General features: G+C 40.3%; 1 protein-coding gene and 1 pseudogene across 1 annotated transcript in view; one reads left to right on the top strand and one right to left on the bottom strand.

Moving 5' to 3' along the window:
* The window catches only part of LOC129652735 (ankyrin repeat domain-containing protein 30A), a 141,991-nt gene that overhangs the window by 54,747 nt on the left and 62,315 nt on the right, over positions 1 to 24,929 (bottom strand). The gene's annotated exons all lie outside the window — the stretch shown is intronic.
* On the top strand, positions 309 to 427 carry LOC129654429 (uncharacterized; annotated as a pseudogene).

The following is a 24,929-nucleotide window of genomic DNA, read 5'->3' on the forward strand; positions in this document are numbered from 1 at the left end:
CAGAGACCTCTGGGCCCCTCATCCAACCCCCCAGCCACCGCATGCATGCCCAGCCACCTGCTGTGGGTCCCAGAAGCCTTCCAGGCCCAGGTGCCTGCCAGGGGTGGCAGTGTGCAGGGGCAGGGTGGCTTCGGCCAGCCACCGGGCTGTCGGCCCTGGCTGGCTGGAGTCTGGTGGCAGGTCCTGTGGTGCATGTACAGATCACGGTCAGGGGAGAAGTGTGCCTGGCTCCCCTCACCAGCAGGCAGGTCAGAGTGAAATGGAGACGCAGCACAAGGCTTTCAGGGTGCCTGGTGGCAGCCGCCTCTATCTACAACCATACAACCCTGAACAGGCCCGATGTCATCTGATCTCGGAAGCTAAGCAGGTTCAGGCCTGGTTAGTACTTGGATAGGAGACTGCTTGGGAATACCGGGTGCTGTCGTCTTTTTGCCTCCCCTTGGGCGTAGGGTGGCTCCTCTCAGCCATGCCTGTGTGCGGAATCAAGGTGGAATCAAGATTGCCAGGAGAAATATCAATAACTTCAGATACACATGTGACACCACCCTTACGGCAGAAAGTGAAGAACTAAAGAGCCTATTGATGAAAGTGAAAGAGGAAAGTGAAAAAGCTGGCTTAAAGCTCCACATTCAGTATACTAAGATCAGGGCATCTGGTCCCATCACTTCATGGCAAATAGATGGGGAAACAGTGGCTGATTTTATTTTTTCTGGGCTCCAGAATCACTGCAGATGGTGACTGCAGCCATGAAATTAAAAGACGCTTACTCCTTGGAAGGAAAATTATGACCCACCTAGACAGCATATTTGGAGAAGGAAATGGCAACCCACTCCAGTGTTCTTGCCTGGAGAATCCCAGGGACAGGGAAGCCTGGTGGGCTACCGTCTATGGGGTCGCACAGAGTCAGACACGACTGAAGTGACTTAGAAGAAGTTAGAAGACAGCATATTCAAAAGCAGAGACATTACTTTGTCAACAAAAGTCTGTCTAATTAAGGCAATGGTTTTTCCAGTGGTCATGTATGGATGTGAGAGTTGGACTATAAAGAAAGCTGAGTGCCAAGGCATTGATGGTTTGAACTGTGGTGTTGGAGAAGACTCTTGAGAGTCCCTGGGACTGCAAGGAGATCCAACCCGCCCATCCTAAGGGAGATCAGTCCTGGGAGTTCACTGGAAGGACTGATGTTGAAGTTGAAACTCCAGTACTTTGGCCACGTGATGCAAAGAGCTGACTCATTGGAAAAGACCCTCATGCTGGAAAAGATTGAGGGCAGGAGGAAAAGGGGACGACAGTGGATGAGATGGTTGGATGGCATCACCAACTCAATGGACATGGGTTTGGGTGGACTTTGGAAGTTAGTGATGGACAGGGAGGCCTGGTGTGCTGCAGTTCATGGGGTTGCAAAGAGTCGAACACAACTGAGTGAGTGAATTGAACTGAACTGAATGTGGGCTGATTTAACAAAAACTGAACATGGAAAATTATCTCCAGGAGACATGATTGATCTGCTTGAGAGCATTTTATTCCTGAGTCAGGTGGCAGGTTGAAAGATAACAACCCCTGGCCCCTTATAGAATCCCTGCTTTTCCTCAAGTGAACATGGATTCAAGCATCAGGACAAACCTGGAAATCAGTTAAGAATTTACTTCACCCTCTTGATGAAAGTGAAAGTGGAGAGTGAAAAAGTTGGCTTAAAGCTCAACATTCAGAAAATGAAGATCATGGCATCTGGTCCCATCACTTCGTGGGAAATAGATGAGGAAACAGTGGAAACAGTGCCAGACTTTATTTTTCTGGGCTCCAAAATCACTGCAGATGGTGACTGCATGAAATTAAAAGACGCTTACTCCTTGGAAGGAAAGTTATGACCAACCTAGATAGCATATTCAAAAGCAGAGACATTACTTTGCCAACAAAGGTTCATCTAGTCAAGACTAGTTTTTCCTGTGGTCATGTATGGATGTGAGAGTTGGACTGTGAAGAAGGCTGAGCACCAAAGAATTGATGCCTTTGAACTGTGGTGTTGGAGAAGACTCTTGAGAGTCCCTGGGACTGCAAGGAGATCCAACCAGTCCATTCTGAAGGAGATCAGCCCTGGGATTTCTTTGGAAGGAATGATGCTAAAGATGAAACTCCAGTACTTTGGCCACCTCATGCGAAGAGTTGACTCATTGGAAAAGACTCTGATGCTGGGAGGGACTGGGGGCAGGAAGAGAAGGGGACGACAGAGGATGAGATGGCTGGATGGCATCACTGACTCGATGGATGTGAGTCTGAGTGAACTCCGGGAGTTGGTGATGGACAGGCAGGCCTGGCGTGCTGTGATTCATGGGGTCGCAAAGAGTCAGACACGACTGAGTGACTGATCTGATCTGATATTTCATCCCACAGAAGCTCCTTTATTTAGAAGCCATAGAAACACTTCTTTTGGCTACTAGAGGACAGAAGAGTTGTCCTTCTGAGACTATTGCTTTTCATCTCACAGCCACGGGGCATGATTCAGCTGTGTTCACACTTCCCTTTCTACCTTAAACCTGAGGGATAAATGTCAACCACCTTTAAAAACTGCAAGTTCTTCTGAAATTCATTTCAGCATGCTGGTTCACCTCAGTGTTATATTCAATTCCTTTGAATTTAATCTATTTCCCTCTATCATCTTTTTATATACCTCACATATTCATAAGCTGCTTATATATATTTTTTGGAACCAAGGTGGATTACCATTCTTTCAGCCAATGAGTAAACACAGGTCTTAGGATTCCTATACAAAAAGTTTTCATGTTTCCACCAGCTATCCTTCTATATTTACCTCCAGGATTCTCTGTGCCCAAATTGTTTTTCTAAAATCAGTCCTCTGACAAACTAATACAATTTTGTAAAGTTTAAAAATAAAATAAAATTTAAAAAAAAGAAAAAGAAAAATTTTCCAGCAGTTCATCCAGAAAAAAATAGATAAATAAATAAATAAATAAAATCAGTCCTCTGTTCAATATCTTGACCATTCACATTTTTAAAGAAAGATAATGGACTTGGAATTCCCTGGTGGTTCAGTGGTTAAGACTCCACTTGCTAATGCTGGGGACAGGATTTTGATCCCTGGTTCAGAAAGATCCCACATTCCAAGGGGCAAGTAAGTCCATGAGTTGCAAAGACTGATGCTGGAGTGTCTAGAGCCCATGCTCCACAACAATAGAAGCCACTGCAATGAGAATCCCCAGCACCACAACTAGAGGAAGTCTGCACATAGTCACAAAGACCCAGCCCAGCCAGAAATAAATAATTAAAATTAAAATTTTGGAAAGCATTTATTGAAACAAAGAAAGAAAGGGACTTTCCCGGTGGTCCACTGGCTAAGACTGTGTTCCCACTGCACGGGGCCCAGGTTTGATCCCTGGTTGGGGAACTAAAAATCCCACATGTAGCAATGAAGATCCTATGTGCTGCAACTAAGACCAGGAACAGCCAAATAAACATATATACTTTTAATTTTTTTTTTTAAAGGAAGATGACGGCCTTGATTTTCCAAAGATGCACCAAGAATGATCAAGTCACTCTCACACCTTGACCCTGTTCTCCACGAATTCAAAACTAAAATTAAGTCTCTCTTTGCGTAAATCTATAAAGTAACATTTGAAGGTTGGTGATGAGCCCTTAAAATGGTCCTCAGGCTCTTTCAGCACACACAGAATTCCATCAAATATAATACTTGCATTCATGTGCTAAGTAGATATTTTATTAATATTTATATCTTTTTCAACAAAAGATCTTCATTTATTCACTCAATATTTAAGTATATAATGTATCCAAAGGTCTTGAAATGTTAGTAGTCTACACAGAAGACAGATAGTAGATACAGATCAGATCTAAACCTAAGTAATTCACATGATAGAGATATGAATAGAGGCTCCAGAAAAACCACTGTGGTGGGGGTGGGTTGCATCAAATAAGTAAAGGGAAATGAAGAGAGAGAAGATAAGGAGAAAAGATAACTGGAAAGGATCCCTTCTTATTAACATTTCTGCTACAAACTTCTGGAGCAAGCACATTACTCTCTAACTTCCTTTCCAGCCTGTCCTTCTAGGAGATTTCACTCTACGGACTTCAGATGGTCAGCCTCAGCACCTCAGGCTTCTCTGTGGAGGAAACACAAAGACACTGTAGGAACCGAAGATCCCCAAGAACCCACAACCCCGGAGACCTCACTGCAGCCTCTGCACCTAGATTCACATAGAAGAAGGTTTGTTTCTTCACCAGTAGATGAAGGTGGAGAAAGTCAGTTTCACAAAATGGATTGTGGAAAAACAGAAGTGCAGTCCCCAAGAAAGGGAGAATAGTCAGCACCACGAATCTGAATTAGCCTGCCATGTGGATTAGTGGGGCTTCCCAGGTGGCACTAGGGGTAAAGAATCCACCTGCCAATGCAGGATACAAGGGGACCCCAGTTTAATCCTTGGGTTGGGAAGATGGCAATGGAAACCCACTCCAGTATTCTTGCCTGGAGAATCCCTTGGACTAGGAGACTGGGGGATACAGTCCATAAGTTTGCAAAGAGTCAGACACGACTGAAATGACTCAGCATGCACACATGGGGATTAGTAACCAGTGTAAAGAGGAGCCAAAAGGCCAAAGAAAAGTCAAAGAAAACCAAGCTGTCAATTTTCTAAGATAGAACCACATCTTTCTTCTTCAGAAAGAAAAATAATCAGTGAGTTCTTTTACTTTAAAACAAAGCTGAAAGGGACCACATGCTACAAACAGCAATTTTAGCTGTGAAGTCACTACACACAGATCACAGTCAAGTGCACTGGAAATATTTTATCACTACTAATAATCACATTATCAGTATTTGCAATTAATTTTTTTTTTTTTATTTTTCAAAAAACGTAGGGTCTATGCATGGTTTTCACTGTGTTACTGACATCCTCACTTGCCTGCTTATGACAGGGAGCGTGAATGGTCCCAGAATGAGAATGCCCTGCAAAATCCCACAGAATCACAGTGGGAAAAGTTTTAGCAAGGGCCATTAGACCATTTTGGACAAAACAGTTACTGGGCTCGGGTTTATTAACAGATCAGCTGGAGAAAAATAAGTCACTACATTTAACTATTTTCTACTTATCTCCACCATCCTCTTTAAGAATACACATTTTAAAAGGGGACAATATAAAAAGGAGATAATATAAAAGTTGCTATATTAAAAACTGCTACTCTGGCATTTTGCAAGTTATCTCGAATAACAAAGAAAAAAAAATTAGTTTGCAAATGTCTCAGCCTCAATTCCAACTATCATCTCTTACCAAACTAAAATTCATATTATTACTAATTAATTTTCTGTCTAGCGTTCCTCCAGTTTACAAAAAAATCAGTAACATAAAATGTTTCATAACTTTTTTAAACCGCCCTAAAATTTTAGAGGATAATATATATGTTTCAGTTAAAGTTGAGAAGTTCACCCTAGCGATGAAAACAATGAAAACATCACCCTAATCATTGGTGTAAAACACAAGATATGAACAACTATTAAAATATCTCTCTATGAAATTGATTGATTCTACTGTAGCTTCACCTAGCTATTTCCTAACCAGTAAGTAACTTCCAGAAAAACATCCACTTCTGCTTTATTGACTACACCAAAGCCTTTGACTGTGTAGATCACAACAAACTGTAGAAAATTCTTAAAGAAATCGAATACCAGACTACCTTACTGCCTCCTGAGAAATCTGTATGCAGTTCAAGAAGCAACAGTTAGAACTGGACATGGAACAACAGACTGGTTCCAAACTGGGAAAGGAGTATGTCAAGGCTGTATATTGCCACCCTGCTTATTTAACTTATATGTAGAGTACATCATGTGAAATGCCAGGCTGGATGAAGCACAAGCTGGAATCAAGATTGCTGGGGAAAATATCAGTAACCTCAGATATGCAGATGACACCATCCTTATGGCAGAAAGAAAAGAAGAACTAAAGAGCCTCTTGATGAAAGTGAAAGAGAAGAGTGAAAAAGTTGACTTAAAACTCAACATTCAGAAAACTAAGATCATGACATGTGGTCTCATCACTTCATCGTAAATAGATGAGGAAACAGTGGAAACAGTGAGAGACTTTATTTTCTTGGGCTCTAAAATCACTGCAGATGGGGAATGCAGCCGTGAAATTAAAAGACACTTGCTCCTTGGAAGAAAAGCTATGACGAAATTAGACAGCATATTAAAAAGCAGAGACATTACTTTGCTGATAAAGGTCTATCTAGTCAGAATTACGGTTTCTCCAGGAGTCATATATGGACATGAGCGTTGGACTATAAAGAAAGCTGAGCACCAAAGAATTGATGCTTTTGAACTGTTGTGTTGAAGACTCTTGAGTGTCCCTTGGACTGCAAGGAGACCCAACAAGTCTATCCTGAAGGAAATCAGTCCTGAATGTTCATCAGAAGGACTGATGCTGAAGCTGAAACTCCAATACTTTGGCCACCTGATGCAAAGAACTGACTTACTGGAAAAGATCCTGTTGCTGGGAAAGATTGAAGGCAGGAGGAGAAGGGGATTACAGAGGATGAGATGGTCGGATGGCATCACTGACTCAATGGACATGAGTTTGAAAAAGCTCTGGGAGTTGGTGATGGACAGGAAAGCCTGGTGTGCTGCAGTCCATGGGTTCACAAAGAGTTGGACACGACTGAGCAACTGAACTGAACTGAAGTAACTTTTAACATAAACAAATAAAAATGCATTTAATAGGATAAATACTTTAAGTTATATAATTTTCCCTTTAAAACTAAATTGTTTTACATGCTTGTTTTTTTGGGGGGGGGAGGTGGGGGGGTTGTGTGTTATGTAAGCAACCTCTCATCTCTGAAGATCTACCTCGGCCCTTGATCAACTGTTCTCTGTACCACAAGAAAGTCAAAGTCCTACATAGAACATGTTTCTTATATCACACCTCTTGTTTGTGTTTCACTTCAGAGAGTATAGTCCATCAAGTAAACACTATGTTTCAAAAGCATTGGCCTTTAAAAGAGGGTACACAGGGTTGGTTGTGGGCCCCCAAACAGTGCCTCAGTGCAAAGAAAGAAGAAGTAAATGCATCACTTCAGGATGAGGAAAAAAAAAACAGAGGCTGTGAGCAGTAGGTCCCCTCTGCAGATCTTTGGACAGTAGTCTGAAATAAAGTCACTGAGGGTATGGGCCATTGTTGGCTTTAAAGGGACTCATGAGGAATATGACTGCATTCTGGATGCTAATCTATGCTATCACACTTAGATAATTCTCAAAGTATCCCTATGCAGTAGGTGTTATCCTTACTACCATTTAACAGATGCAGAAACCAAGAACAGAAGTTAGCAAACTTGCCCAAGGTTACAGGCTGATACACAGAAGAGCCTAATCCCTTGTCACCCTTCTTCACAGAGGTCCCAGCTAGGCGTCCACCCAACATCTTTCTCTCAATAAGCCAATGGGAATAAAATGCCAAATTCTTAACTCTAACACCATGCTATGATACCATTTAGGAAAATTTGATGAGGGAGAGATTTCTGAATTGTAATAATGCCCTTCTATTTACTCCTCTCTGATGGATCAGATGCCAATATTCCTGATCAGTCCACCAAGAAGAAGCTGCGATTTATTAAGCCAAAATGAAAAAGGAAGCAGGGAATAAGACAACCAAAAAAACATTGTTATACAAGTGTGATTTTTAATTCAATACAATGAAGTGCTTTTCTAGCTTTGGGCTCCATAAAAAGCTGATGTTAATGTCATGCTACCTTCAAATACATCAAAAACAACACAAAACACTTTAGGACAGCACAAGGGACAAAAAGAAAAAAAAAAACAATCAAAATGAAATATTTTTTAGAAAAATGTTATATTTGAACAGTGCACACTTTTTAAATTACTTAAAATTTAGATTTAGTAGAATGCATAACTTCATCTTGCCTCTGTCAATTATCTCTGAAGGCAAAGAAAAAAACTAATAAAGGCTCAAAAAAAGTAGTAAGGGAAGAGCCAGGAAAGGAGGGGAGGTGGCTGCCACCTCTGAAGCCAACAGACAGAAAGTTCCCTTCTGAGCTTTCAGCCCATACAATGGGTGGCTTCCTTCCAGGTGGGGGCCTCATCTGGACCCCAAAGCAGTGGTTCTCAACTCTGTATACACAGTACTAACTGGATAGCTCTAGCTTCCCAGTGCCTGTAACTATGAAGATAGGGTGTAAGAATTTTCAATTTAACAAGCTTCCCAGTGATTTAGCTTGATTTATATGAAGATTATAATCTAAGAAATAGTTGGAAGAGAAATCCAGACTCACTACTCAGCAGGTGCTTCACAGATATTTGATGTTACTTTCAGAACATACAGTTTCTGTGGTGGCTCAGATGGTAAAGCGTCTGCCTGCAATGCAGGAGACCCAGGTTCGATTCCTGGGTTGGAAAGATCCCCTGGAGAAGTAAATGGCAATCCATTCCAGCACTCTTGCCTGGAAAATCCCATGGATGGAGGAACTTGATAGGCTACATTCCATGAGGTCGCAAAGAGTCGGGAGGAGCAACTCCACGTCCAAGGAGTGGTGGCTGCACGGATGCCAGAGGGCCTAGAGGGGCTATTCCATGTTCAAGGTTGGGCGGGGCAGTGGTGAGGAGATACCCCTAATCCAAGGTAAGGACCAGCGGCTGCGCTTTGCTGGAGCAGCTGTGAAGAGATACCCCATGTCCAAGATAAGACAAACCAAAGTAAGATGGTAGGTGTTGCAAGAGGGCATCAGAGGGCAGGCACACTGAAACTATAATCACAGAAAACTAGTCAACCTAATCACACTAGGACCACAGCCTTGTCTTACTCAATGAAACTATGCCATGCCCTGTGGGGCCAACCCAAGACGGGCGGGCATGGTGGAGAGGTCGGACACAATGTGGGCCACTGGAGAAGGGAATGGCAAACCACTTCAGTATTCTTGCCTTGAGAACCCCATGAACAGTATGAAAAGGCAAAATGATAGGATACTGAAATAGGAACTCCCCAGGTCAGTAGGTGCCCAATATGCTACTGGAGATCAGTGGAGAAATAACTCCAGAAAGAATGAAGGGATGGAGCCAAAGCAAAAACAATACCCAGTTGTGGATGTGACTGGTGATAGAAGCAAGGTCCAATGCTGTAAAGAGCAATATTGCATAGGAATCTGGAATGTCAGGTCCATGAAGCAAGGCAAATTGGAAGTGGTCAAACAGGAGATGGCAAGAGTGAACGTCGACATTTTAGGAATCAGCAAACTAAAATGGACTGGAATGGGTGAATTTAACTCAGATGACCATTATATCTACTTCTGTGGGCAGGAATCCCTTAGAAGAAATGGAGTAGCCATCAAGGTCAAAAAAAGAGTCCAAAATTCAGTACTTGGATGCAATCTCAAAAACGACACAATGATTTCTTTTCATTTCCAAGGCAAACCATTCAATATCACAGTAATCCAAGTCTATGCTCCAACCAGTAACGCTGAAGAAGCTGAAGTTGAATGGTTCTATGAAGACCTACAAGACCTTTTAGAACTAACACCCAAAAAAGATGTCCTTTTCATTATAGGGGACTGGAATGCAAAAGTAGGAAGTCAAGAAACACCTAGAGTAACAGGCAAATTTGGCCTTGGAATATGGAATGAAGCAAGGCAAAGACTAATAGAGTTTTGCCAAGAAAATTCACTGGTCATAGCAAACACCCTCTTCCAACAACACAAGAGAAGACTCTACACATGGACATCACCAGATGGTCAACACCAAAATCAGATTGATGATATTCTTTGCAGCCAAAGATGGAGAAGCTCTATACAGTCAACAAAAACAAGACCAGGAGCTGACTGTGGCTCAGATCATGAACACCTTATTGCCAAATTCAGACTGAAATTGAAGAAAGTAGGGGAAACCACTAGAATATTCAGGTATGACCTAAATCAAATCCCTTATGATTATACAGTGGAAATGAGAAATAGATTTAAGGGCCTAGATCTGATAGATAGAGTGCCTGATGAACTATGGACGGAGGTTCATGACATTGTACAGTAGACAGGGATCAATACCATCCCCATGGAAAAGAAATGCAAAAAAGCAAAATGGCTGTCTGAAGAGGCTTTACAAATAGCTGTGAAAAGAAGAGAAGTGAAAAGCAAAGGAGAAAAGGAAAGATATAAGCAGCTGAATGCAGAGTTCCAAAGAATAGCAAGGAGAGATAAGAAAGCCTTCCTCAGAGATCAATGCAAAAAAAAAAAAAGAAAAGAAAAGAAAATAGAGGAAAACAACAGAATGGGAAAGACTAGAGATCTCTTCAAGAAAATTAGAGATACCAAGGGAATATTTCATGCAAAGATGGGCTCGATAAAGGACAGAAATGGTATGGACCTAACAGAAGCAGAAGATATTAAGAAGAGGTGGTAAGAATACACAGAAGAACTGTACAAAAAAGATCTTCACGACCCAGATAATCACGATGGTGTTATCACTGACCTAGAGCCAGACATCCTGGAATGTGAACTCAAGTGGGCCTTAGAAAGCATCACTACAAACAAAGCTAGTGGAGCTGATGGAATTCCAGTTGAGCTATTTCAAATCCTCAAAGATGATGCTGTGAAAGTCCTGCACTCAATATGCCAGCCAATTTGGAAAACTCAGCAGTGGCCACAGGACTGGAAAAGGTCAGTTTTCATTCCAATTTCAAAGAAAGGCAATGCCAAAGAATGCTCAAACTACCGCACAATTGCACTCATCTCACATGTTAGTAAAGTAATGCCCAAAATTCTCCAAGCCAGGCTTCAGCAATACCTGAACTGTGAAGTTCCAGATGTTCAAGCTGGTTTTAGAAAAGGTAGAGTAACCAGAGATCAAATTGTCAACATTCGCTGGATCATCGAAAAAGCCAGAGTTCCAGAAAAACATTTATTTCTGCTTTATTGACTATGCCAAAGCCTTTGACTGTGTGGATCACAATAAACTGTGGAAAATTCTGAAAGAGATGGGAATATCAGAGCACCTGACCTGCCTCTTGAGAAACCTATATGCAGGTCAGATAGCAACAGTTAGAATTGGACTTGGAACAACAGACTGGTTCCAAATAGGAAAAGTAGTACATAAAAGCTGTATATTGTCATCCTGCTTATTTAACTTTTATGCAGAGTACATCATGAGAAACGCTGGACTGGAAAAAGCACAAGCTGGAATCAAGATTGCCGGGAGAAATATCAATAACCTCAGATATGCAGATGATGCCACCCTCTGGCAGAAAGTGAAGAGGAACTAAAAAGCCTCTTGATGAAAGTGAAAGTGGAGAATGAAAAAGTTGGCTTAAAGCTCAACATTCAGAAAACGAAGATCATGGCATCTGGTCCCATCACTTCATGGGAAATAGATGGGGAAACAGTGGAAACAGTCTCGGACTTTATTTTTTGGGGGGTCCAGAATCACTGCAGATGGTAATTGCAGCCATAAAATTAAAACACGCTTACTCCTTGGAAGAAAAGTTATGACCAACCTAGATAGCATATTCAAAAGCAGAGACATTACATTGCCAACAAAGGTCCATCTAGACAAGGGTATGGTTTTTCCAGTAGTCATGTATGGATATGAGAGTTGGACTGTGGAGAAAGCTGAGCACTGAAGAATTAATGCTTTTGAACTGTTGTGTTGGAGAAGACTCTTGAGAGTCCCTTGGACTGCAAGGAGATCCAACCAGTCCATTCTGAAGGAGACAATCCCTGGAATTTCTTTGGAGGGAATGATGCTAAAGCTGAAACTCCATTACTTTGGCCACCACATGCAAAGAGTTGACTCATTGGAAAAGACTCTGATGCTGGGAGGGATTAGGGGCAGGAGGAGAAGGGGACAACAGAGGATGAGATGGCTGGATGACATCACTGACTCAATGGATGTGAGTCTGAGTGAACTCCGGGAGTTGGTGATGGACAGGGAGGACTAGCATGCTGCATTCATGGGTCACAAAGAGTCGGACATGACTGAGTGACTGAACTGAACTGAACTCAGAACATACACTCTTTCCATGGGCCTACCTGTGTCAGCATCCGTAGGCCTGTGTTCCTCATCAGGAGGTTTAGATGGTGGCCAAGCAGCTGGGACTGTCCTGGGAAACTGCCCTTCGATATAATCTAGTGAGTGTGTGGGGGTTGACTAACTGCAGCCCAGGTGTAAAGTTGATCTAGCTATATTAAAAAAAAATTAAGCTACTTTAATTAAATCATGAAAAATGGAGTCTTCTTAACTGATACTTTTAACACCATGTCTATCATAAATATATGTGTGGTAGGCATATATGTAGATGCAAACATACATAAAACAGGAAACAGCATTTTATACTATTCAATGTAGATTCATCACATAAACTTTCTTTCACACATTTTGTTTTCATAACCATATGTGTTTCAACTTCTATGGTAAAATTTAAGTCTCTTTCTTTGGAGGTACAAGGCCATGTGTGTCTCTGCAGGTCAAAAAATCCACTCAGTCACAGAGTCCACTGACAAAACATTTTCAATGCACTGGAATATGATTTCCCTTTGAAATCTGTGTAAACACTTGTCGCAAAATCAGAGAACAGGCAGTACTGGGCACTCAAGAACAATAAACAGCTTCCTCACCTTCAACAACAGAAAGCCCAGGAAACTAAATATCTTCAATCCAGGTCGGGAACAGTTTGGGAGAGGACCTATAAAGAAATGTGAACTTGCCAAGAAAAAAAGAACTGGACAGGAATCTGGCAAAGAAAGCTCTTCCCAGATGGAGACCAACAGAATCTGGACAGAGTGAGAAGCAGGCTCATAGCTACACCTCGTGCCAGGAAGCCAAGTGGGAACCTTAGAAAGGAGGCCACTCTGAGGCTGTAGACAACCTCAGAAACTGCCCGCTAAGATTTCAGGGTAACAGGTGCTTCAGGATGCAGGCACCAATGTACACAAGCCCTGAGTTCTCTTCATGACATCCTCCTTACTCACAGTTATATTTTCCTAAACCTTTTGATCAACACAGCAAATAAAGCACAGAGAGTAATTGAGTGGTAGAAACAAAACCAAAAACATAATGTAAACACCATGCTGAGACTGAACTTGAGTCAACCAATGGAGAGGCATTGCTATTTCCAAAGAGTTGCTTCACAAATTAATTGAAGAATTTCCTAAAATATTCTTCAGTGTCAACAGTAAAATACAATGTATATATCAGTTTAAGCTTCACCTTTAGGGACATTCACTGCCCCTATCCAAGAACTCAGATTCTCAGGTCTCATTCAGGAAGGGTCCCACTGTAGACCCTTCAGCCAGTCACATCTTTCACTTACCTACATCTTGATTGACACCAGGTCTACTAAATAACAGAAATAACTTTTTAATGGAAAAATGAGGGGTTTAATTAACATGATATTACAAATGAACTCTCATTGATAAAAGTAAAGGAATTCAATGGACATGGACCAGCCAATCCCTGTCCAGGGATTAGACATCAGAGAATATTCTCATTCTGGCAAGAATAAGGTGGAATGTGGGCAAGAGGCAATATCAAGGCTCAATGTTCCCTTCACATCCACAAAATGTGAACCTCTCATGTAAGGAGCAGCCAAGCACCTGGCAGGGGAGTGAGCTGTATGTTTCCCAAAAAGGGGACTCTGACTTATAGAGCTTCATCATCCTAATAATAAACCCACTCAGTCTCAGACTTCATTTGCTCCACAGAAAAGAGTCAGTGCCAGCAGCCATGGGGACAAGTGGTTTCACTCAGGATTTCATCATTCAGCAAATATGAAGTTTGCTAAAAGTGCTCCATAAAAGCCTACATAAACCACAAACAACCTGGCCAGTCCTGCAGTCTTTCAGCTCCACCCCAGGACTGGAACACATACAGACCTGTAAGGTGACAAAACCTCTCTTTCATTGTACGGATCCACAAGCAGGGAATAAGCAAGCACTAAGTTCTGTTGTAGTTCTTCAAGAATCAAATGTCAACTCTTCCACCTGTCCTTTTTCTATAACCCTCCTATTCATCCTCCCAAATTCATCTCCCCACATGTCCTAAATCAAGCTCCACTCCACTGGAATGCCCCAACCTAGCCTTCCCCATGCACAGCATCTAACCAAAGATTAAGTCCCACTGGGGTCTCCGCCTGACTCCCAAATCACAGAATGTTAGTCTTGCCTCTTGTTGACAGTTAACAGCATGCAATCCAGGTCAGTGACTGAACACGTTTCTGAGTACACTTCACCATCCCTTAACCGCCTGAACTACTTCAGCACATGAAGTGTGTACACAAGTCCTGTAAAATTCCCAAGCACTCCATAAAAGCCACTTAATATCTACTGAATTAACACACTTATCAGATAAAAAGAAAAAGCAAGAGAGATGGTTTATCAACATGAGAGCAGCTGGAGTTGTGATCTCATTTTTTTCATCTACTTATTAACAAAAGTACCATAGGGGTACTTTGTGTGCACTAAACGGAAAACAAAGGTGTCAAGCAATCCATTATATCTAAACCTATTCACAACTGTACCATGTTAAAAAAAAAAAAAAATGGGGCAGACAAAACTCCTAGGATAGAACCAGAACTGCATCCCAGACACATCTCCTAACTTTAGAATACCTTCACGTCCTCACCAGTAACTCAGAAACAATACCTGTTCTTGTCTTTCTACAGGACTGGAGTGAGCAGGGCAAATGCTACATGAAAAGAGCTGTGTAAACCACATAGTGTAACTCAAACATAACTACCACAACAGCTACTTGCTTTGATTTCTTTTTTATTTTTGGTACATTAAATTTACTCATAATAATTCTAAAAATGAATGATTTTGCCTTTTTAACAAAGTATAATAAAACTCCCTAAACAATACTTGATATTTACAATTCAAAATCAAATTAGCATAATATTAAATATTTACAAAACTGTATCTTTTAAAGGGCTTCCCTAGTAGCTCAGACGGTAAAAAATTTGCCTGCAATGTGGGAGACCTGGATTTGATCCCTGGATTGGGAAGATCCCCTGGAGAAGAGAATGGCTACCCACTCCAGTATTTTGGCCTGGAGAATTCCATGGACTGTATAGTCCATGCAGTCGCAAAGAGTCAGACACAACTGAGCAACTTTCACTATATTTAAAAGAAAAATATATATATATATTTTTTTAATTTTAATTGGAGGCTAATTACTTTACAATATTGTAGTGGTTTTGCCATACATTGACATGAATCAGCCATGGGTGTACATATGTTCCCCATCCTGACCGTCCCTTCCCATCCCGTCCCTCAGGGTCATCCCAGCACACCAGCTGTGAGCACCCTGTCTTATGCATCAACCTGGACTGGCGATCTATTTCACATATGATAATATACATGTTTCAATGCTATTCTCTCAAATTATCCGACCTGCACTTTTTCCCATGGAGTCCAAAAGTCTGTTCTTTACATCTGTGTCTCTCTTGCTGTCTCGCATATAGGGTCATTGTTACCATCTTCCTAAATTCCATATATATGCATTAATATACTGTATTGGTGTTTTTCTTTGGCTTAATTCGCTCTGCATAATAGGTTCCAGAAGTTACATACAACTTTGTAGAACTGACATAAAAGAATGGCTCAAAAATTGGAGAATTTTCCTTCATTCCTAAAAAGAAAATGCATCCAAGAAGCTGTGAAGATTCTTGAGAACATGAGGCCTTTAGTTTCAGTACCAGTGCCTGTGTTTGTGCATCTAAGAACTTTGCACAGGTGAGGGGCTACTTACAACACTGGGATGGATTGGCTGGAGCTCCACTCCCTCCAGTAGCAGTGTAGTAACACTGACCTTTGACTTCAACCAGCACAATATGTAGTTTGCACATGTTGATTAAAGATATTCAGTTTGATTCAGAACCTTGAGACTCAATTACTTAATTGAGCCTCTTCAGAACCCTTGGCTGTAAATGTCACTTGCCTCACTTTCTGGGAGTCATCTGCACTTTTGAAAGGACAGCCAACCCACTCAGGTGCCACAGGCCCATCCACTGGGACAGGTGGTCAAGCTAAGCAGGGTCATAGTTTCCCTTACAATGTTTAAGACTCTTCAACATGTAATGCCATCAGTTACCAGTGTGTAAAACAAACAAGGCATCAAATAAGCCACCACAGAGGCAGGAAGAGTGACAGGGACAGGGATGTGAGGAGGGTGCAACCCAGTTCCCACTTAGCAAATGCTCACTAGAAACAATGGAGTGAATGGACAGATGCAAATCTCCATCAGTTTGCGCTCAAACAGGAATGCATTATAGCTGTATAACATCAGGCAAAGTTACTACCCACTATGCTCCTCCACATGTAGTGTGCAGTTTAACTAACTATGTGACCTTCCTTTGATAAAGGACCTAGAGTTCTAAGTAGTGAATTAAAATACTGAACCTACTAACTGCTAACAAGCTGACTCATGTAATTTTGGAGGATTATAAATGATGTTGGTTTTTTAAAATACCCAATCATATATATGTATTTATTATTCTAGGTGCTAGCTCCCATTTTCTCAGTGCTCTTTAGCAATTAGAAGTTTTTAGCATTTATATCCTTTCCAATTTTCAATATTATAATATAAAAACTAGAAAGTAAGGTAGAAAATTGAGCGTTCTGCTTAAAAACAACAACAACAAAAATATTAGTGTTTTGTCTTCATGGTGTATTCTACTTCAGTCTGTATATGCCACTTTCTCCATTCTTGGAGATACAAAATGCGAGTACAAACTTTAAAATATGACAAATTACACGGAGCAAATTGGCTGGCGCCACAACTACCTGGTTGCCACAGCATTTGGAAACTAAGCCCACGATTTCAGGAAAATGATTACGTATTTGAAAGAGTCAGTCTGATCTGTTTCTAGCTGATGAGGACATCTTCTGAGGAAATGCCAAATGCTCTTTAGGCTCACTGACTGTGGTTGCTTCTGGAGAGAAACTTCATAAGAGGGAAAACACTCCTAGCAAATATTCCAAAATTCAAGTAAGGGGTTCACTTGAGAACAGGTCTCATGGGTAGGCAGCTGAATGTTTTGTGTTGTGTGTCTCATGTTTATGCTTTACCATTCTCAATTCAGAATGGCCTCATTGGAGATAGCACTCAGCACATGAACTTTCAAAGACAGCTGGAAATTTCTCTAAGATTTCTGATGACTGAAACACAGCGATACAATGTCTAAACTCATTTCCTTCCATTAGAATTTCATACTTAAAGTTTGTTTTAATTTTTTTTGCCATGTTTAGTATAATAACACTAACTTCTTACATTTATCAAAATAGTTATAAGGGGGTGGGCAGGGCTGAATTAAGGGACGTGTCCAGAGATGGCTATGGACTTAGAAAGTCATTTTAGGCACCATGTCTGCTGATGGTAGGGCTGTGTTCCCAACGAGTTGGTTGTTTGGCCTGAGGTGTCCCAGCACTGAAACTTACAGGCTGTTGAGTGGAGCCAGGTCTCCATATCAGGGGTCCAAAGTATCTGCCTCTGACTCCAGCCAGAGTTCACATAGGCCCCTACTGTGTCTGCCATCAGCTTTTATGACTCCAGAGAGAGCTAGAGTCACCTCCTTGCCTCTCCAGGAGACCCTCCAAGGCAGGCATTGTGATAAAATTGAAAAAATTCAACTTGGGTAAAACAAGATTTGATATCTGGATTCCAAGCCAGAGGCAGGCCTGCCCAGCTTGAAGCTTGGCTCTTCAAAACACAGGCACAAGTCACCCCTAACAAGAAATCAACACAAACAACCCAACCAGCATTTCCCTCCACGGGCAAAAACCAAAAGGAAGAAGTAACACAACCCTAAATCCTGAGAAACAGAGACCTCAAGTGGAGCAAGTCAGAAAAAAAGTGACGAAAAGAAAGAGAAGTATAGTGCAAATGAAAGAGCAATCAGAAACTCACAAGACCAAATAAATGAAGAGGAAATAACCAATCTCCCTGAAAGAGAATTCAGAATAATGAAAGATGCTCTGTAGACTTGAAAATAGAATGGAGAAAGTACAAGAAGCATTTAACTCAGTTAATACAATCTCCAAGGACATAGAAGAAATAAAGAATAAGCAAACACAAATGAACAACAAAATTACTGAAATTAAAAATACTCTAGAAGGAACCAATAGCAAAATAACTGACAAAGGAACAGCTAAGTGAGCTGCAGGATAGAGTGGTGGAAATAACTGCTGAAGGACAGAATAAAGGGAAAGGAATTAAAAGATTGAGGATAGCCTCAGAGACCTTTGGGACAATATTAAACAAATCAACATTCGAGTTATAGGGGTACCAGAGGAAGGAAAAAAAAAGGCACTGAGAAAATTTTTGAAGAAATTATAGCTGAATCCCCCACATGGGAAAGGAAATAGTCAATCAAGTCCAAGAAGCACAGAGAATCCCATAGAGGATAAACCCAAGGAGAAACACACTGACACACATATTAATCAAGCTAACAGAGATTAAGAACAAAGAAAGAATATTATGTGCAGCAAGGGAAAAGCAACAAGTAACATACAAGAGAAAACTCATACAATTAACAGTGGATCTTTCAGCCGAAACTCTGTAGACCAGAAGGGAATGGCAGGATATATTTAAAGTACTGAAAGAGAAAAATCTACAACCAAGATTACTATACCTGGCAAAGATCTTATACAAAATTGATAAAGTCAAAAGCTTCACAGACAAGAAGTTAAGAGAATTCAGCACCACCAAGCTAGCCTTGAAACAAATAATAAAGGGACTTTACATAGCCAGTAAATACAAGAGAAAAGAAAGACCTACAAAAACAAACTCAAAATAATCAGGAAAATGTCAATAAGAACATATGTATCAATAATTACCTTAAATGTAAATGGATTAAATGCACTAACCAAAAGGTACACACTGACTAAATGCATACAAAAACAAGATCTATTTGTATGCTTCCTCCAGGAGACCCACTTCAGACCTAGAGACACATACAGACTGAAAGTAAAAGGATGGGAAAAGATATTCCATGTGAATGGAAACCAAAAGAAAGCCAGAGGGCAATCCTTATTTCAGAAAAACAAATAGACTTTAAAATAAAGAATATTATAAGAGACAAAGAAGGACATTGCATAATGATCAAGGGATCAATCTAAGAAGAAGACATAACAATTGTAAATATTTATACACCTAACATAGGAGCATCTAAATAAATAAGGCAAACACTAACAGGCATAAGACAGAAAATCTACAACAACATAATAACAGTAGGGGACTTTAACACTCCACTTACACCAAAGCACAGATCATCAAAACACAGAATCAATAAGGAAACTCAAACCTTAAATAAAACATTAGAACAAATGGATCTAATTGATGTCTTCAGGACTTTTACTCCAAATGCAGAATACACTTTCTTCTCATTGCATATTGAACATTCTCCAGGATATACCATATCTTGGGCCACAACTCAAGCTTCAGTAAATTTAAGAAAATTGAAATTGCATCAAGTGTTTCCTCTGACTGCAACACTATGAGACTAGATATCAACTACCGGGGGGAGGGGGGGGGACTGCAAAAACACAAACTCAGGGAGATTAAACAATATGTTATTAAGTAACAAAGAGGTTACTGAATAAATTCTTCAAGAGATGGGAATACCAGACCACCTGTCCTGCCTCCTGAGAAATCTGTATGCAGGTCAGGAAGCAACAGTTAGAACTGGACATGGAAAAATGAACTGGTTCCAAATTGGGAGAGGAGTATGTCAAGGCTGTATATTATCACCATGATTATTTAATTTATATGCAGATTATGTCATGAGAAACGCTGGGCTGGATGATGCGCAAGCTGGAATCAGGGTTGCCAGGAGAAATATCAATAACCTCAGATATGCAGATGATACCACCCTATGGCAGAAAGTAAAGAAGAACTAAACAGCCTCTTGATGAAATTGAAAGAAGAGAGTGAAAAAGTTGGCTTAAAACTCAACATTCAGAAAACGAAGAGCATGGCATCTGGTCCCATCACTTCATGGGAAATAGATGGGGAAACAGTGGAAACAGTAATATACTTTATTTTGGGGGGCCCCAAAATCACTGCAGATGGGGACTGCAGCCATGAATTAAAAGACACTTGCTCCTTGGAAGAAGAGTTGTGACCAACCTAGACAGCATATTAAAGAGCAGAGACATTACTTTACCAACAAAGGTCTGTCTAATCAAAGCTATGGTTTTTCCAGTAGTCATGTATGGATGTGAGAGTTGGGCCATAAAGAAAGCTGAGCACCGAAGCATTGATGCTTTTGAACTGTGGTGTTGGAGAAGACTCTTGAGAGTCCCTTGGACTGCAAGGAGATCTACCCATCATTAAGGAGATCACTCCTGAATATCCATTGGAGGGACTGATGCCGAAACTGAAACTCCAATACTTTGGCCACCTGATGTGAAGAGCTGACTCATTGGAAAAGACCTTAATTCTGGGAAAGATTGAGGGCAGGAGGAGAAGTGGACAACACAGTATGAGATGGTTGGATGGCATCACCGACTCAATGGACATGAGTTTGAGTAAACTCTGGGAGTTGGTGATAGCATGCCAGGGAGGCCTGGCATGCTGCAGAATATACAATTGGGCAAAGACAGCCTCTTCAATAAGTGGTGCTGGTAAAACTGGACAGCTACCTGCAAAACAATTAAATTAGATCACTACCTAATGCCATACAAAGATAAACTCAATATGGACTAAAGACCTAAATGTAAGACCAGAAACTATCAAACTCTAAGAGGAAAGCATAAGCAGAACACTTGATGACATAAATCAAAGCAAGATCTTCTATGACCCACCTCCTAGAGTAATGGAAATAAAAACAAAAATAAACAAGTAGGACTTAATTAAACTTAAAATCTTTTGAACAGCAAAGGAAACTACAAACAAGTTGAAAAGAGAACCCTCAGAATGGGAGAAAATAATAGCAAAGGAAACAACTGACAAAGAATTAATTTCCAAAATATATAAACAGCTCATAGAACTCAATACCAGAAAAGCAAATAACCCAATCAAAAAGTGGGAAAGGGACCTGAAGAGACATCTCTTCAAAGAAGACATACAGATGGCTAACAAGCACAGGAAAAGATGCTGAACATCACTCATTATTGGAGAAATGAAAATCAAAACTACAATGAGATACCACATTACACCAGTCAAAATGGCCATCATCAAAAACTCTGCAAACAAGAAATGCTGGAGAGGGTGTGAAAAAAAAATGGAAGGCTCTTGCATTGCTGGTGGGAATGTAAACTGATACAGCCACTATGGAAGATTGTATGGAGATTTCTTGAAAAGCTAGGAATAAAACCACCATATGACCCAGCAACCCCACTCCTAGGCATATACCCTGAGAAAACCAAAATTGAAAAAGACACATGATCCCAAGGTTCATTAGAGCATTATTTACAATAGCTAGAAAATGGAAGCAACCTAGATGTCCATCGATAGATGATTGGATAAAGAATCTGTAGTACATATATACAGTGGAATACTACTCAGCCATAAAGAGGAATGCATTTGAATCCATTCTACTGAGGTGGATGAACTTAAAGCCTATTACACAGAGTGAAGTAAGTCATCAAGAGAAATATAAATATTGTATACTGACACATACATATGGAATCTTAAGAGATGGCACTGATGAATTTATTTTCAGCACAGTGATGGATGGAAAATCAGACAGAGAACAGAGCTATGGTCATGGGGGGAGGAGAGGAGGGAGAAGGGGAGATGTATGGAGAGAATAACATAGAAATTTACAATACCATATGTAAAATAGATAGCCAATGGAAATTTCCTGTATGACTCAGGGAACTGAAACAGGGGCTCTGTGACAGGCTGAAAGGTGAGATGGGGAGGGAGATGGGAGGGAGGTCCAGGAGGGAGGGGACATGGGCATACCTATGGCTGATTCTTATTGATGTATGACAGAAAACCACAAAATTCTGTAAAGCAATTATCCTTCAATTAAAAAATTAAAACAATTAAAAAGTTTAGGCAGGTGGCAGCCATTGCTGTCTGGAAACACATGAATAACCAGACATCTTCAAGAACATTCTTGAGTTTCAGAATTGTAAATTGTTCTGTGAGGAATAAATGCATTCAGTCCTTGCCTTAAAAAATATGACAATATCATTTGAAAAATAGTATTCAACTACATGAAAGAGTATAAATTTCACAGAAGAATAAAATAAGTTAGACTTAAAAAATAGCTATAAGGGTAACAATAATTTCATTCCCAAATACTAACCGTTAAAACAATAAATAAAAAAAAACCCTAAACATTATTTTTTTTTCTTTTGTGATGTGACAGTCTTCAACAATTTCATTGTGCTGAAATAGAATTTATTTAGAATAGTTCTTTTAAAAAAAAAATGAACATTGGGGTACATGTGTCTCTTTCAATTCTGGTTTCCTCAGTATGTATGCCCATCAGTGGGATTTCTGGGTCATAAGGCAGTTCTAGTTCCAGTTTTTTAAGGAATCTCCACACTGTTCTCCATAGTGGCTGTACTAGTTTCCATTCCCACTAACAATGTAAGAGGGTTCCCTTTTCTCCACACCCTCTCCAGCATTTATTGCTTATAGACTTTTGGATAACAGCCATTCTGACTGGCGTGAAATGGTACCTCATTGTGGTTTTGATTTTCATTTCTCTGATAATGAGTGATATTGAGCATCTTTTCATGTATTTGTTAGCCATCTGTATGTCTTCTTTGGAGAAATGTCCGTTTAGTTCTTTGGCCCATTTTTTGATTGGTTTATTTATTTTTCTGGAATTGAGCTGTAGGAGTTGCTTGTATATTTTTGAGATTAGTTGTTTGTCAGTTGTTTCATTTGCTATTATTTTCTCCCATTCTGAAGGCTGTCTTTTCACCTTGCTTATAGTTTCCTTTGTTATGCAGAAGCTTTTAAGTTTAATTAGGTCCCATTTGTTTATTTTTGCTTTTATTTCCAATATTCTGGGAGGTGGGTCATAGAGGATCCTGCTGTGATGTGTGTCGGAGAGTGTTTTGCCTATGTTCTCCTCTAGGAGTTTTATAGTTTCTGGTCTCATGTTTAGATCTTTAATCCATTTTGAGTTTATTTTTGGAAAATTTTGCCTTTTAGCACTTAACTTTTTAATCTGTGTTTGATTAGAATAACCACACATTTCTTGTATTTTAAAAAATCCTGTTTAGAGGAAGAAAAAATTGTTATATATGTACACAACACTACCACAGAATGAACACAAAATCTTTGCCTTACTAAAAGAAGCTAGTTGAGCAAACTGTAATCAGCAAAGTTCCCTGAGTATTTGTGCCAACTGTCAATTCAATTAAAACTGCCCTGTGGGATTTCTCAACCAGCCATGTTTGTCATTTTCTCTATTTTGTTTCTGTTAAACATTTCAGAAATGTATGTTATCTTCCCAAGTAGTATATGTAAGTTCCTTGCCCCTAGTCACCAACCATACCCCATCACCCCTTGTTTTTCCCCTCATATTTGTATACGTAACAGACACGCAGTGAGTATTAAGGAATTTCAAGAGTCAGGCTGAATAAAAATTATCTTTTAATGACTCAAACCATAGTTATATATCTGAGTAAAAATAGGAACATGCTTCCCTGACACTATTCCACTTCTTAAATTCTTAAAGTCTGCTTTGGCTTTTGTTGAACTGGATCATTTCTTCCTATTAAAGAAAACAAACAGAAGCTTCCTACCCTAGGAAGATCAGAAGATTAAAAACCACAGTGTAAAAGCAACATAAATGGGCCATAAACCCATTTTTATCAAAAAAAAAAAAAAAGAAAGTTTCTTTTAGCAGATTTTCTCTAACTTTTTACTGGATTATAAATAATATCAGGTTGGTTCTTCTTCTTCAGTTCTTGTCTCCTTGTGGCAAAGAGTTGAAACAACACACCAGTTATATCTCAAGCAGGAAGGATGTATTGGGCAAGCAACAAGCAATACACACTGTAGGCCTGAGAGTAGAACAGCACCCCCAGGAGTGGCCCTGTCATTTCGGCTTCTCTCTTCCCATGTACCCTCCCCTGAGCAGGTTCCTGGGGCCTGACTGGTTACACTCTATGCAAATAGGGGAAAGTACATACATACACCCAAAACCAATCAGGGAAGAGGGTATATTTTCAGGGAAGGGAGCCTGTTGAGTGCCTTTTCTGCCAGAGGTTCCCACTTAAGTCCATGGCTTCCCCTTTTCATGGGCTTTTCTTTTTTTCCTTCTAGTCACTGCTCCTTCTGACCACCATCTTGAACCCCGTTTCCCTATTCTAACTACCTAACCATAATAACCCCCAAATAACTCAGAGTTGTAACTGATAGTTTAGAGCACACACTACAAAATGATAGTAACTGGAGCAAGGCAGTCTAAGAGTGCTTCGCTGAAATTTTTCTACTTAAAGAGGAGAGCTGGGTTCTGTGGCAGTGCTGTTGTACAGGAAAACCTCATCCCCTTCATCCTGTAGTTAAAGCAGAGTCTCAATTACTCCCTGGGAGGCATGGTTGCCTTCCCACTGATGCACCGAGGACCATAAGTGAGTGGATATGTGCTGCCCTACATGTGGCAATCATTTTAGTCTGGGCACTTCCCTCTCCGTTCTCAGCACTGCCCCAGCTCAAGTGTCTGTCAAGGCCAAAAGGTCTGTATTTGAGTGTATCTAGACATTCCAGCAAGTTCATTCTCCTGCCAAACATCAAAAGTTTGACTGAGGGCAAAAAATGTAAAAAGGTGTCACAAAGTATGGCACACATCCATTTCTTTACACCTACAGTTCACCTGTGGCTGTTGTTTGATGGTTTTCTTCAGTAGCATGCTTGTATTTCTTTCTTTTTTTAGTGTATCTATTATATGCTTTTGATTTGTGGCTTTCATGGGTTCATATGTATTTTCCTGTAACTGTAACAATTTGTT

Source organism: Bubalus kerabau, chromosome 5, assembly GCF_029407905.1.
Source record: "Bubalus kerabau isolate K-KA32 ecotype Philippines breed swamp buffalo chromosome 5, PCC_UOA_SB_1v2, whole genome shotgun sequence".
Lineage (NCBI taxonomy): Eukaryota > Metazoa > Chordata > Mammalia > Artiodactyla > Bovidae > Bubalus > Bubalus kerabau.